The sequence below is a fragment of the Mobula birostris genome, chromosome 15 (genome assembly GCF_030028105.1).
Source record: "Mobula birostris isolate sMobBir1 chromosome 15, sMobBir1.hap1, whole genome shotgun sequence".
NCBI classification, from domain to species: Eukaryota; Metazoa; Chordata; class Chondrichthyes; order Myliobatiformes; family Myliobatidae; genus Mobula; species Mobula birostris.
In genome coordinates, this window is record NC_092384.1 from 50,842,806 (window position 1) to 50,857,055 (window position 14,250).

A 14,250-nucleotide genomic window follows, 5' to 3' on the forward strand; every position below is an offset into this window, starting at 1 on the left:
TTCAAAGATGTTGCCTTCCCTGCTGAGTTCCTCCAGCATTTTATGTATGTTGCTTGGTCTATGGAGCAGCTGTCTTTCCTACATGACTGTATGGAGCTGAATCATGGACCACCTACAGTAGATACCTGGGAGCCCTGGAACAATCCCATCAAGGATCCTTGCGACCGATGTTGAGATCAGCTGAACGGACAGACACAGTAACACCAGCACACTGGAGGAGGCTGATATGAACAGTACCTCCACTACGATAAAGCAATACCAACTCCGATGAATAGCTCATGTCACCTGGATGTCTAACTCACATTTCCTCAAACAGATCCTTTACTCCCCATTGTTGTGAGCCCCTGTTGGGCAAAGGAAACGTTTCAAAGATAACACCAAAATCAGCCTGAAGAAATTCAATATTACATCTTAAAAACTGGGAAGATTCTGCACTCAATACATACATCTGGAGGAAATCTGTTCAAGAGGGAGCTGTGCTATGTGAGATGAACCTCCACAGTGAGAAGAGAGATTGAAAATCCAAATGACCCAACCTCTAACCAGAGCCAGCACTTACTCATGTCCACACTGTCCCAGAAGGTGTGGATCCCAGATCAGCCTCTACAGCCAGCTGAGGACCCAGCAACAGACAACCCCTCAGGAGAGCATCACACTTGACTCAAGTGATCACAAACCAATAACTCTGTCTCCATCCACGAATTTGCAAATGAAACCATAGAAATGGGCTGCATCTCAAATAACAATTGTCAGAGAGCAGAAAAGGGATAGAACATTTAATGACATTGTATTATGGTAACCTTTATCTGACTGACAACAAAACAAGAGCTGGCCATTGACTGCATGAAGGGGGCTGTACACATTCTCCTCTCTACATCAACAGTGTTGTGATTGAGGGCTTCAAGTTCCTATTAGGTGTGAACATCTTCAATCACCTGTCCTGGTCCAATCATACTGATGTCACGGCCAAGAAAGCTCACTAATGCCTCTACTACCTCAGGAGGCTGAAGAAATTCCACCTGTCCCCATTGACTCTTACAATGCATCGTGGGAAGCATTCTGTCTGGATGCATAATGGCTTGGTATGACAACTGCTCTGCATGTGTCTGCAAGAAACTGCAGAGAGTTATGGACACAGCTCAGCACAGCACAGGAACCAGCCTCCCCTCTATGGAGTCTGTCGACACTTTTCACTGCTTCAGTAAAGCACTCAGCATACTCGAAAATCCTACCCACCACGGGCATTTTCCCTTCTCTTATCAGGTTGGAGACTACCCAGATGGAATGTAAGGTGTTGCTCTTCCAATCTGAGTGTGGTGTCATCGTGGCAGTAGAGGCCATGGAGGTAGCTTCCAACCAGGTGGCATGCATATTGATTTCTCAAGTTTCCATTAATGCCCTCCCTTCAACACCATTTCTCCATTCACATTTCCCTCTCTCAGCTCCATCTCCTCCCTCTAGTGCTCCTCCTCCTTCTAACTCTTCCATGGTCTTCTACTCTCTCCTATCAGATTCCCCCTTCCCCAGCCCTTTATCTCTTTCACCAATCTATTCCAAGTTCTTTACTTCACTCCCCCCACCCCCACCCCCCGGTTTCACCCATCACCTACCACCTTGTACTTCTTCCTCCTCTCCCCCCACCTTCTTACTCTGATTTCCCACCGTTTTTTCCTGTCTTTGTGAAGGGTCTCGGCCTGAAATGTCAACTGTTTACTCTTTTCCACAGATGCTGCCTGGCCTGCTGAATTCCTCCAGCATTTTGTGTGTGTTGCCTCTTAGCAACCCTGTCTATCTGTGCTGCTACTTTCGGAGATGTATCTACAAGTATCCCTGCTCTCTGTTCTACAACACTGTCCAGGGTCGCACTATTGGCTGTGCAAGGTCATTCCCTGACCCATTTCCACAGTTGATCAGGATTTTATGACAATCTTAGAATACTTGCTTCACTGTCAGCTTCCGACCACACCACCAACCTTGGTGTCGTCTGCATACTTAGTAACTATGCCACATATATTGTATTCCAAGTCGTAAATATAAATGACAAACAACTGTGAACCCAGCACAGATCCCTGTGGCACCCATTAGACACAGCCCTCCAATCTGAAAAACAACACTTCATGACCACCCTCTCTCTCCATCTACCAACACAATCTTGTATCCGATTGGGCAGCTCATCCTGGATCCCATGTGATTTAACTTCCCAAATTAATCTTCCATGCAGGGACTTGACAATGACCATGTAGACAATGTTTCCTGCCTTGCCCTCAGTCTTCCTTCTCAGCTCTTTTAAAAAAACTCAACCAATTATTCATATTCTGTCCTTACCTTTCAAAATGCAGTTACAACCAATCTCTCAGAATGTCCCCCAGTAACGATCTCACCACTGATGTTAGACTCACTAGCATTTCATTCCTCGGCTCATCCTTGCAGTCATTCTTAAATGTACCTACCTACCTACCCAACTACATAACTGGCAAACTACCCAACCACCAAACTATCCCTGCTACCCACACTACCCATGCCACACACACTACACACGCTACCCACGCCACACACTAGACGCACTGCACACATTACCCACCCACACACACTACCCACCTATCCACACTACACACACTACCCACACTACATACACATTACCATACTATCCACCTACACACATCACACACACCACACACACTACCCACCTACCCACTACACACTCTACCCACACAACCCACCTACCCGCCTACACACACTACCCATGTACCCACACTACACACACTGCCCACCTACACACACTACCCACAATACCCACACTACCCACGTACCCACACTACCCATGTACCCACACTACACACACTGCCCACCTACACACACTACCCACCTACACACACTGACCCACCTACACACACTACCTATAATACACACTCTACTCACGTACCCACACTACACACACTGACCCACCTACACACACTACCCACAATACACACACTATCCACGTACCTACGTACCCACACTAGCCACCTACCCACACCAGCCACCTACCCATACCACCCACCTACACCACCCACATACCCACACTACCCACACTACACACACTACCCACCTACCACATACCCACACTAGCCACACCACCCACCTACCCACACTACCCACACTACACACCTACCCACACTAGCCACCTACCCACATACCCACACTACTGACACCACCCACCTACCCATACTACCCACCTACACACACTACCCACACTACCTACACCACCTACGTGCATACACTACACACCTGGGCCCTTTGAGTTGCACTGCACACCAAGCCAACAATCTCTATTTAACCCTAATTTAATCCTGAGACTATTTACAATGACCAATTAACATTACCCAGTCCCCAGTCTTCCTCTAGTGAAAGACGATATCGTCAGACCCCTGCGGTTTCTTCCCCAGCTTCCCACAGTTCTCATACAGTGGTGCTAGAAAGTTTGTGAATCCTGTAGAATTTTCTTCATTTCTGCATAAACATGACCTAAAATGTGATCAGGTTTTCATGTAAGTCCTAAAACTAGAATAACACACTTAAATAAATAACACAAAAATATCATACTTGTTCATTTATTCATTGAGAAAAATGGTCCAATATTACCTGTATTTTTGGAAAAAGTATGTGGACCTTTGCTTTCAGTAATTGGTGTGACCCCCATACAGCAATAACTTCAACCAAACATTTCTGGTAACTGTTGATCAGTACTGCACATCGGCTTGGAGGGATTTTAGGCCATTCCTCTTCACAAAACTGCTTCAACTCTGGGATTTGGTGGGCTTCCTTGCATGATCTGCTTGCTTCACGTCCTTCCACAGCATTTCTGTAGGATTAAGGTCTGGATTTTGACTTGGCCATTCCAAAACATGAATTTTCTTCTTTTTAAACCATTCTGTTGTTGATTTACTCTTGTCTTTCAGATCATTGTCTCGTTGCATTACCCATCTTCTATTAAGTTTCAGTGATGGACTGCTACCCTGACATTCTCCCGTAAATGTCTTGATACAATTTTGAGTTCATTGTTCCCCAACGGTTGCAAACTTTCCAGACCCTGGGTCAGCAAAGCAGCCCCAATCTGTGATGCTCCTTCCCCCTCGCAATTAGGGTGAGGTTTTGGTGTTGGTGTGCAGTGCCCTTTTCCCTCCAAACATAGCAAACTACATTTCTACAAAAAGTTAAATTTTTGTCTGGTCAGTCCACAGAACATTGTCCCAGAAGTGATGCAGAACACCCAGGTGATCTTTTGCTAACTTGGAATGTGCAGTAATGTTTTTCTTGGAGAGCACTGGCTTCCTCTGTGTTGTCCTTCCATGAAAACCATTCTTGTGCAGTGTTTTTCTTATAGTGAACACATGAACAGAGACTTTAGTAATTTCTAGAGATTTTTGCAGGTATTTTGCTGTTACCCTTGGTGTGATCTTTGCAGGATGCCCACTCCTAGACAGAGTAGCAACAGTACTGAGTTTCCTCCATTTGTAGATGGTTTCTCTTACTGTGGACTGATGAACACTCAGGTCTTTAGAAATGGTGTTGTAGCCTTTTACAGCTTCATGCATCTCTACAATTCTTCTTCTAAGGTCTTCTAAAAGTTGTTTTGATGGAGGGATGGTGCACATAAACAAATTTTTTTTGAGAAGAGTAACCTGACCTTGTGTGTCCTTTTTATAGGTCAGGGCACCTCTACAATGCACCACGCCAATCTCATCTCATTGAATGGAATACCTGACTCCGAATAGCTTTTGTAGAAAGCATTTTCCACATATATTTTCCACCAAAGACATGTAATATTGGATCATTTTTCTCAATATATAAATGAACAAGCATAATGTTTTGTGTTATTTATTTAATTGGGTTCACTTTATCTAGTTTTAGGATTTATGTGAAGATCTGATCACATTTTAGGTCATATTTATGCAGAGATAGAGAAAATTCTACAGGGTTCACAAACTTTCTTGTATTACTTTATATACCTGATCAGGCCACAGGGATTTATTCATCTTAATATGCCTTAACAACACCAACACCTTTTCTTTGGTAATGTCAATATCTCTCTATTCATTTCTCTTAGTCCCTTAGCTTCCATGATAATCTCTGTTGCAAATACAGATGAGATATATTCATTTAACTCATCCATCTTCTCTGTGTCCACACAGAGGCGACTACGCTGATCCATAAGAGAAGCTATCCTCTTCCAAGTTACCCTTTTAGAACACTACAGCACAGTTCAGGCCCTTCAGCTCTCTACGTTCTTAATATTCTTGTAGAACTCCAAGGATTCTCTTTTACCTATCTGCTACATCCATCTCATTGTCCTCTTTTTGTTCTTCTGATTCCCCTCATAGGTGTACTCCTACATCTCTGATACTCATGATCCCAGCAGCCTAGATCTGATGCATGTCTCCTTTTCCTGACCAATATCACTCGTTAACCTGGGTACCTGCCAGCCTTGCCCTGCACTCTAACAGGAACACACTGTCCAGAAAGTCTCCACATCACGCATTTAAAAGCCTCCCAGGTGCTAGGCATCCCTGCAGTCAGAGAAGAGAGAAGCCAGTTAAGAGCCAACCATAAATAGTCACACACAGACCAATGAGACCAATGGGATGGTAAATTTCCTTCTCTGAAGGCATTAATGAACCAGATGGTGCACTAGTGCTTGATTTTAACATCTCCCAGCTGTGGTGATGAGTTGAAAGAAGATTTCAGGTCAGTGGCCTAGAACTCTGTGTGTTAGTCCAGTAACTAAACCACTCTACTACTGTGCTCTTAAGTCAAAGCACTGGGATGGGTAGAAAAGTAGCAACATTAGAGATAGTACAGACAAATTTAAACAGTCCAGCAATACAGCAGTGCCTCTGTTTATTGGGATTATGGGACAAAATGGTGGCTTGAACATTGTATACAATTGTTTACAATTGAGCGCAGCATGAGGAAAGAACAGGAATATTCATTGCTACAAAAATTTGTTAGAAGAATCATATTCAAAATCCCATAATACAGAACTCTGTTCTGGGATGTAATGAAGTTACTCTTTTGACAGCAATTAATCTGAGATCTACCATATGAGTATTAAGCCAGTAATGCCCACAGAAAGCCAAAGCTGTTTTCTTCACAAAGTAGTATTGAAAAAAATAGTTCAACACATAACCATTTGAAGTTGTAGGAAGTTCCAAGCTTGGCACAACAGATCAGTGAGCAGAGAAAAATATCAGCAAGTATACACTGGCACCACAGAATTTATCAAGACCTGCTTCAATGAATTCTCCAACCATGCACTGAGAGGGAAAACACACAAGAAGCACAGACTGTTCTATCGTGGGTAGTCACACCTACAGCAGGAAACTCAACAATCTGTCCGGGACTCAGGAGACACTCCAGCGAGTTGAAATACACATTCTTCAGAATAAAATATCACAAGAAGCCATATACACAAACACAATGCGAGAAAGCCAGTCATTAACCCAAAATGGTAGTTGTATCACCTATGTGAAATACATTTTTAATGAGGGAAATTATTGTGCAACATCTAAACATGTGAATGAATGTTGTGTGCATGTGAAGGAATTGTACACTTTATAAAACAAACTGGATAGTTACTTGTTGTACTGCTAGAATTAGTACCTATTCCGAACTTCCGAGTGTCTCTTAGAGTTTAGTGTGCATTTAATGCTGTACAGGCTATATCCAAATGAAGGAATTTGGGTAGATTGGGATCTGAGCATTTGCAATATTGTCAATTACATCTTTTAAAATCAGTGAATGGGAAATCCTGGCAATATTCTGCCATATTTTTCTTCAGACCCATAATTCTGCTGATGTTAATGTTAATGAATTCCTGTCCTTGATTCAAGATATTTCCTTGAGATGCCCAGCGCTTCATCCTGTTCCTCCACTTAAACTGGCACACAGAATAATAATTCAGCACGTCCACTGTCTCCTTTTTCTCATTGACAATATCTCATCATTTTCAGTTGTCAGCCTTCAAGGATCTGATATTGCTCCTATTTCCTTTCGCATAAATATAAAACTATTTCTGTGTTTATTTTGGTACCCTTTCTAGTGTTTTTACACAATCTGTTTCTGTGGCTGTTAAAACCTTTGTGTCTCTTTGTGAGGCTGCGGGAGAGCTTGTAACTTCTCTTTAGTTTTCCATTTTTGATTTGTGTTCTTTTTAACTCTTTAGATTTGTTTGTGAAGCTTTAGCCCTTAGAGGAATAAACCATTAAATTGTCATGCAGAATCTTATTTTGGGTGCCTCCATCTTCTCATTTTTTTAAACCAATGAATAAATTTTCTTAGACTACCATGTGAACTCTGTCTTCTACAATCTTTGTGACTGTTCCAAAAATTGTTTAGTACTTGATATTATTGTTATTAGATAAAATGAACACATCTTTAAGCTGTTAACTGAACTTGATCATTATTACATCAATTATCCACTGCATTTTGTTGGACATAATTATCCTCAAGGAATGGACTTCTATACATGTGAAGTACTTTGTTCATCCAACATAGGAAAGTTCCAATTCCTTATTAAAGCCACTCTGGCTTTGAGAATGCTCATCTAACCTTTACATTTGTGAATTTCTGCTGCTCTACCTCTGCAACAATGTGCCCCCTTTTTACTTCTGAATTAAACATAGAACATAGAAACACACACAAAGTGGTGGAGGAACTCAACAGGTCAGGCAGCATCTATGGGAATAAAGAAACAGTTGACGTTTCAGGCTGAGACCCTTCTTCAGGACTGGATAGGAAGGGGAGAGACGCCAGGATAAAAATGTGGGGGAGGGGAAGGAGGCTAGCTGGAAGGTGACAGGTGAAACCGGGTGGATGGGAAGGTAAAGGGCTGGAGAGGAAGGTATCTGATGGGAAAGGAGAGTGGACCATAACAGAAGGAGGATGGGACCTGGGGTAGGGGGGATGGGTGAAGTAATAGGCAGGTGTGAAGAGGTAAAAGGGAATAGAGGAAGAGGGAATTATGTTTTACTGAAAGGAGAAATTGATGTTTATGCCATGAGTTTGGAGGTTACCCCAGATGGAATATTCCGGTGTTTCTGCTCCATCCTGAGGGTGATTGCGTCTTGGCACAGGAGGAGGCCATGGACCGACATATTGGAACGGGAATGGGAAGCACAATTGAAATGTTTGGCCACCGGAAGGTTCTGCTTTTGGCGGATGGAGGGGAGGTGATAAACAAAATGGTCCGCCAACTTATGACGGGTCTCACCCATGTAGAGGAGGCTGTATCGGGTGCACTGGGCACAACAGACGACCCCAGCAGATTGACAGGTGAAGTGTTGCCTCACCTGGAAGGACTGTTTGAGGACCTGAATGGAGGTGAGGGAGGAAGTGAATGGGCAGGTGTACCACTTGGGCCATTTACAGGTATAAGGGCTGGGAGGGAGATTAGTGGGGAGGGACAAATGGACAAGGGAATCAAGGAGGGAGTGATCTTTGTGGAAAGGAGGGGATGGAGAGATATGCTTGGTGGTAGGATCCCTTTGGGGATGGCAGAAATTGTGGAGGATGATGTGTTGGATGCAGAGGCTGATGGGGTGGTGGTTAAGGACGAGGAATTCTGTCGCTGTTAAGGCGGCAGGAAAATGGGGTGAACATGGATGACTGGGAAATGGAGGAGATGCGGGTGAGTGCAGCATCAGTGGTGGAGGGAGGGAAGCCCCATTCTTTGTAGAAGGAGGACATCTCTAATGTGCTGGAACGGATAGTCACAACCTGGGAATAGATGCGGCAGAGGGGAAGGAACTGAGAAAAACGAATACCATTTTTACAGGAGACGGTGGGAAGATAACCATCGGAATCAGTAGGTTTATAAAAGATGTCTTTTAACAGTTTGTCTCCAAAGATGGAGAAAGAGGAGGAAGGTGTTAGAGCTGTGGCAAGTGGATTTAAGGGCAGGGCAGGAGTTAGAGGCAAACTTGATGAAATTGACAAGCTCAGCATGGGTGCATGAAGCAGCACCAATGCAGTTGTCAGTATAGTGGACGAAGAGTTGGGGAGTATTACTGGGGAAAGCTTCAAACATGCACTGTTCTACATTGCCAACAAAGAATCCCACATAACTGAGCCCATGTGGGTGCCCATGGCTACCCCTGAAGGAAAAATTGTTGAGGATGAGGACCAGTTCTGCCAGATGGAGGAGGGTGGTGGTAGAGAGAAATTGGTTGGTTTCTTTGTCAAGAAAGAAATGGAGAGTTTTGAGGCCTTTTTGATGGGGATAGAAGTGTACAGGGTCTGGACATCCATGGTGAAAAAGAGGCGGTCAGGGCCAGGGAATTGAAAGTTAGTGAGGACATCAGGGGCATGGAAAGTGTTGTGGATGTTGCTAGGAAGGGACTGAACCAAGGGGAATAGAATGGAATCGAGGTGTGCAGACACTAGTTCAGTGGGGCGGGAGAAACAGGCAGAGACAATAGGCTTTCCAGACAGTCTGGTCTGTGGATCTTGGGTAGGAGGTAGAAGTGAGCAGTGTGGGGTAAGGGAACTATGCATTTGGTGGCAGTGGATGGGAGTTCTCCAGAATTGATGATGACAGTGATGGTGTCACTTAGCTTTCAGATGGTTCAGTCTGGGATCCTCTTCAATGGGTGGGTGTGAGGAGGTGTTCGAGAGTTGCTGCCTGGCCGGAGCGAGATAGCAGTCGCTCCACCACACTTCAACAGCACCCTGTTTGTCTGTGGGCTTGATGGTAAGGTCGGATTGGTGTGGAGAGAGTTCAGAGGGGAGAGAGATGTGCTCAAGTCAAACCGGTTGTTGTCTTGTTGGCAGTTTGAGAGGAAAAGATCCAGAACAGGCAGAGTGGGGTGTCCAAGAATATAGAACATAGAAACCTACAGCACATTACAAACCTTTCGGTCCACAATATTGTGCCAAGCATGCAACCTACTCTAGAAACTCCCTAGTGCATAGCCCTCTATTTTTCTAGGCTCCATCTACCTATCTAAGAGGCTCTTAAAAGACCCTATCATATCCACCTCCACCACCACTGCTGGCTTTGCATTTCACGCACCCACCACTTTCTGCGTGAAAAGTTTACCTCTGACATCCCCTCAGTACTTGTTTCCAAGCACCTTAAAACTTTGTGTTAGCCATTTCAGCCCTGGGAAAAAGCCTCTGGCTATCCATATGATCAATGCTCCGCATCATCTTATACACTTCTATCAGGTCACCTCTCATCCTCTGTTGCTCCAAGGAGAAAAGGCCACATTCACATTCTTCCTGTAGTGAGGTGACCAGAAATGAACACAGTACTGTAAGTGGGGACTGACCAAGGTCTTACATCACTGTAAGAAGAGGAGGATGGCTGAAGGTGGGAGAAGCAGTTATCTGTGTGGGGTGTGGAATTCTTGCCAAAGAGGTGGGCTCAGAGACGGAGGCGGCAGAAGTAGAGCTCGACATCATGGTGGGTGCAGAACTCACTGTGAAGGGGGCAAAGGTGAGGCCCTTGCTGAGGACAGAACATTCTGCCTCACAGATGTAAAGGTCAGTGGGAATTGGGAAGATGCGGCAAGGATTAGAGCTGGGATCAGAGGGGAAGAGAGTTGGTGGTGTCAGAGGACAGAGAACGGTTTGGGTGTTCAGGGAAGGTGGGATGAGAGGAAGATGGAGGCTTTGAGGACCCAAGAGGTGATGGTGGGGCCTGAGACACATGGTGTTGGAGAGTGGTGGTGGGGGAATGGAGACCCAGAACATAGAGCATTATATTGGCCCACTAGCCCACAAGGTTGAGCCAACCTATAAACTTATGGCATCCATCAGTTGTTCACTGCTTGCTTGCCTCCAATTGTTGAGTGATTTCAATCTAATCCTCAAGGATATTCCCTCTTACCTATCACTTTCCTTATTTTTCTTCTTTATTCGTTACATGCCGTGTCTTATGACATGCCAGATCATGGTCTTTCTATGACCATGATTTATCTTGGCAAATTTTTCTACAGGAGGGGTTTGTCATTGTCTTCTTCTGGACAGTATCTTTACAAGATGGGTGACCACAGCCATTACCATACTTTCCAGAGATTGTCTGTCTATATTTCCTGTCTGCCGATTCAATTCATTGCTATTCATTCTCAATGAAGGCTACCACATTGCTACCTTGCATGTTGAATTTGAAGGCTGAAATTTCTTCTGTTTGCTCCTCAACCTCCAAAAGTTGTTTAAATATTACTATTGTTACAAATCTCAACTGTCCTCCTCTAATATTTTGCTTTTCCACTTTCAGTAAACTTACACTAATAGAAAATGTTCAAGCCACATCAATTTGGTTCACAAATGAAGTTATTCACTATTCACTCATTAATCACCATGAGCTCTCAGTAAAACACAGCATGCCTTTCATTTTTGTTTTTAAGCCCTTCCATAGCTTCAAACACCCCCATCGTACTCCCTTCTGGCTCTTCTCTGTAAGCATCTGCATCTCTATCTTCAGATATTTATGCCTCTCCAGACCTGAGGTCTTTCATATCCCTGATTTCAGTTACTCTGGCATTGAGGACAAGAGTTCTGCTGCTGAGGTTGAAATTCCCTCGATAATCCTCTCTGCTTTCCCTTCGTTAAGGTGCCCTTTATAAGCTATTACTTTGACTGAGCTTCTCGCTACATGCCTGACATCTAACACTGTTCAATATCAAATCCTGTTTGAATAATGTTAGGATGTTTTATCACACCAAAGGCGGTGAAAGAAAAGTCAGAATGCTTTTGCTGATATGAAATTAAGCATCTGGTGATGTTTGGTGTTTGGTTTTACATGTTCTTTTTCCACAATCGTTCTTTAAATGATTGCAGAAACACCTGGAAAAATATATTAATTACATAATCTAATAATTCTGCTCCCAAGTGAGAACAATTGAAACATAGTTGTGGAGAGTCCCGTCATTGTGACCGACGCCAGCCCCCTAGGCCTGAGTCGACATAGTAGTAGTAATAGGAGTGGGGTTATACTGTAGATTTAACAGACTTTTGATAGCGAATTTACTGATGGAAGAGACAGAAGATCTACCAGTGCGAACAACACTTGACACAAATTTCCAAGAGAAAAGATTACCAACCACATTTAGAGGATGGGATTTTTCTTTCCACGTATGGACATTGATTTTTGCTGACGTTCAGTTCCTTGGGCTCAGTACTGTACTCTTTTTGATGTAAGTGTAAGTGTAGAAAGTGAGCAGATAGTCTGGCCAAGCAAGAGAGCATTGTACTTATTTGGAGTTACACCTCAACAGCATGCATACTTCCTAGCAGAGGCTTCTGGTGAGGATCAGAAGTTGTAGGCCCGATTTAATCTCTTCAGACGGCTGACCTTGGGTATTTGGAGTTCTGTAGCTCATAACCGGTAGAGATCAACAGAGCAGCTCTGAAAAGTCAAATCCAAGTCCTTCTGGCTGGACTCTTTCTGCATTTAGCTGAACCATCGGAGAACATGGCTCCAATAAAGGATGTTTATACAAGACAATAAACAGTTAATGCAAGGAACAAGAGCAACTGCGCCACATGTTAAACATCACAGTGATTAACACTTCAAACAGTGAAGTCATAAATCACATTGTTGTTTCATTGAACCCGGGGGCCTGTTATTTCCTATTCCTTTGCCTACCCTTTGAACAATGGAAAAGAACATTAATTTCTGTTGATAAAATAAGTACCATTATTTAGTGGGCAGTTATTTAATTTCTGAAACCGGTATGGAACCAAGGATGATAAAATGTTTCAAGTCTTTTCTTTCTGATATGGTTCATGGAGGTTATTAATTGACATATGGCTAATCCTATTCTGTACCAACATTATGTAAACATACAGATCATAATTTGGAACGGCCAGAACTGATTTTAGAGATCTGGTCTGAATACCAGCATTACATAGGAAATAAGAGAAATAAGCGATGTGCTGGAGGATCTCAGTGGCCAGGCAGTGTGTGAGAGAGGAAAGAACTTGTCAATGTTTTGGGTTGAAACACTGCAACAGGACTGTACGCGGAGAGGCGTGTCAACTGGAATAGAGAGGAGAGGGGGAGAGGTGAGACAGGGTCCCAAAACAATTGAAGGTCTGGGGACTGGGGTGATGTTGTAAGATGGTAGGTGGATGGTGTCAGATTGGGGAGGAGAGTAAGGGGTGGTGTTGGTAGACAGAGGCCAGCAGAGAGGGAGGGAAAAACAAAGGGAAATGGGGTGGGGGAGTGTGAAGATGGGAGGCAGCAGCTACGGGATTTAAACAGGAACACAACATGCTACCGGTGCTGGATTTAGGTAGGTTAAGGAGGGGAGAATGGAAACCATTCTGGGAGAAGTGAACAACAGTTAGAACGAAATGGGGAAGAGGGATCCTACATGAGAAATGGATGGCTGAAGCCAGGAGGGGGAGGGGGATGGAGGTGGGTGGAGGAAGTTCTGAATCTGGTTCTGTCAGCATTTTGTGTGCCTGTTCAACTGCCTGCAGTAGCTGCCTCCCAACCTCACACTCCCCTCCCCCATCTTGCTCCATCTTTATTTTCCCCTTTTCTCTCTCTCTGCCTCCGTGTATCATTCACCCACTAGACTTGCAGCTCCACGTCCGCTCACCTCCTCCACCTGCCTGTCATCCTACACCCCTCCTCAGATCACCAAATGCCTCGGATTCCTTTCTTGCCACTCTCTACGCCAGCCACCTTACCTCTCCACTTTCAGTCCTGATGCACCTGTAATATTGACAATCTCGTCTCTCAGAGATGCTGTTTAACCCATCGAGATCCTCCAGCATATTGTTTGTTGCCCCAATTTACAACAGCTGCAGTCTCTTTCTCTCTTAAATGGGAAATAAATGAGCCCTCAAACGGACTGAAACCCATGATCCTGTTCTATTTGTAACCTGACGGTGACTCACAGTATCAGTAAGGTGGAAAGATTACAGAAAATAATCCTCAGCTGGAGAGATTGATTAACTTCAAGGATTGATAAGTTTGTGTCCAATTCATGTCTGAACCAGAAACAGGTTTATTATCACCGGCATGTGTCATGAAACTTGTTAACTTAGCTGCCATAATACAATGCAATACATGATAGTATAGAAAGAAAAAACTAAGTGAATCAATTAGAGTAAGTATATATGTATATTAAATAGTTAAATTAAAAATAGTTGAAAACAGAAATAATGAAAGTGTAGTACCGTTCATGGATTCAATGTCCATTTAGGAATCGGATGGCAGAGGGGAAGAAGCTGTTCCTGAATCGCTGAGTGTGTGTC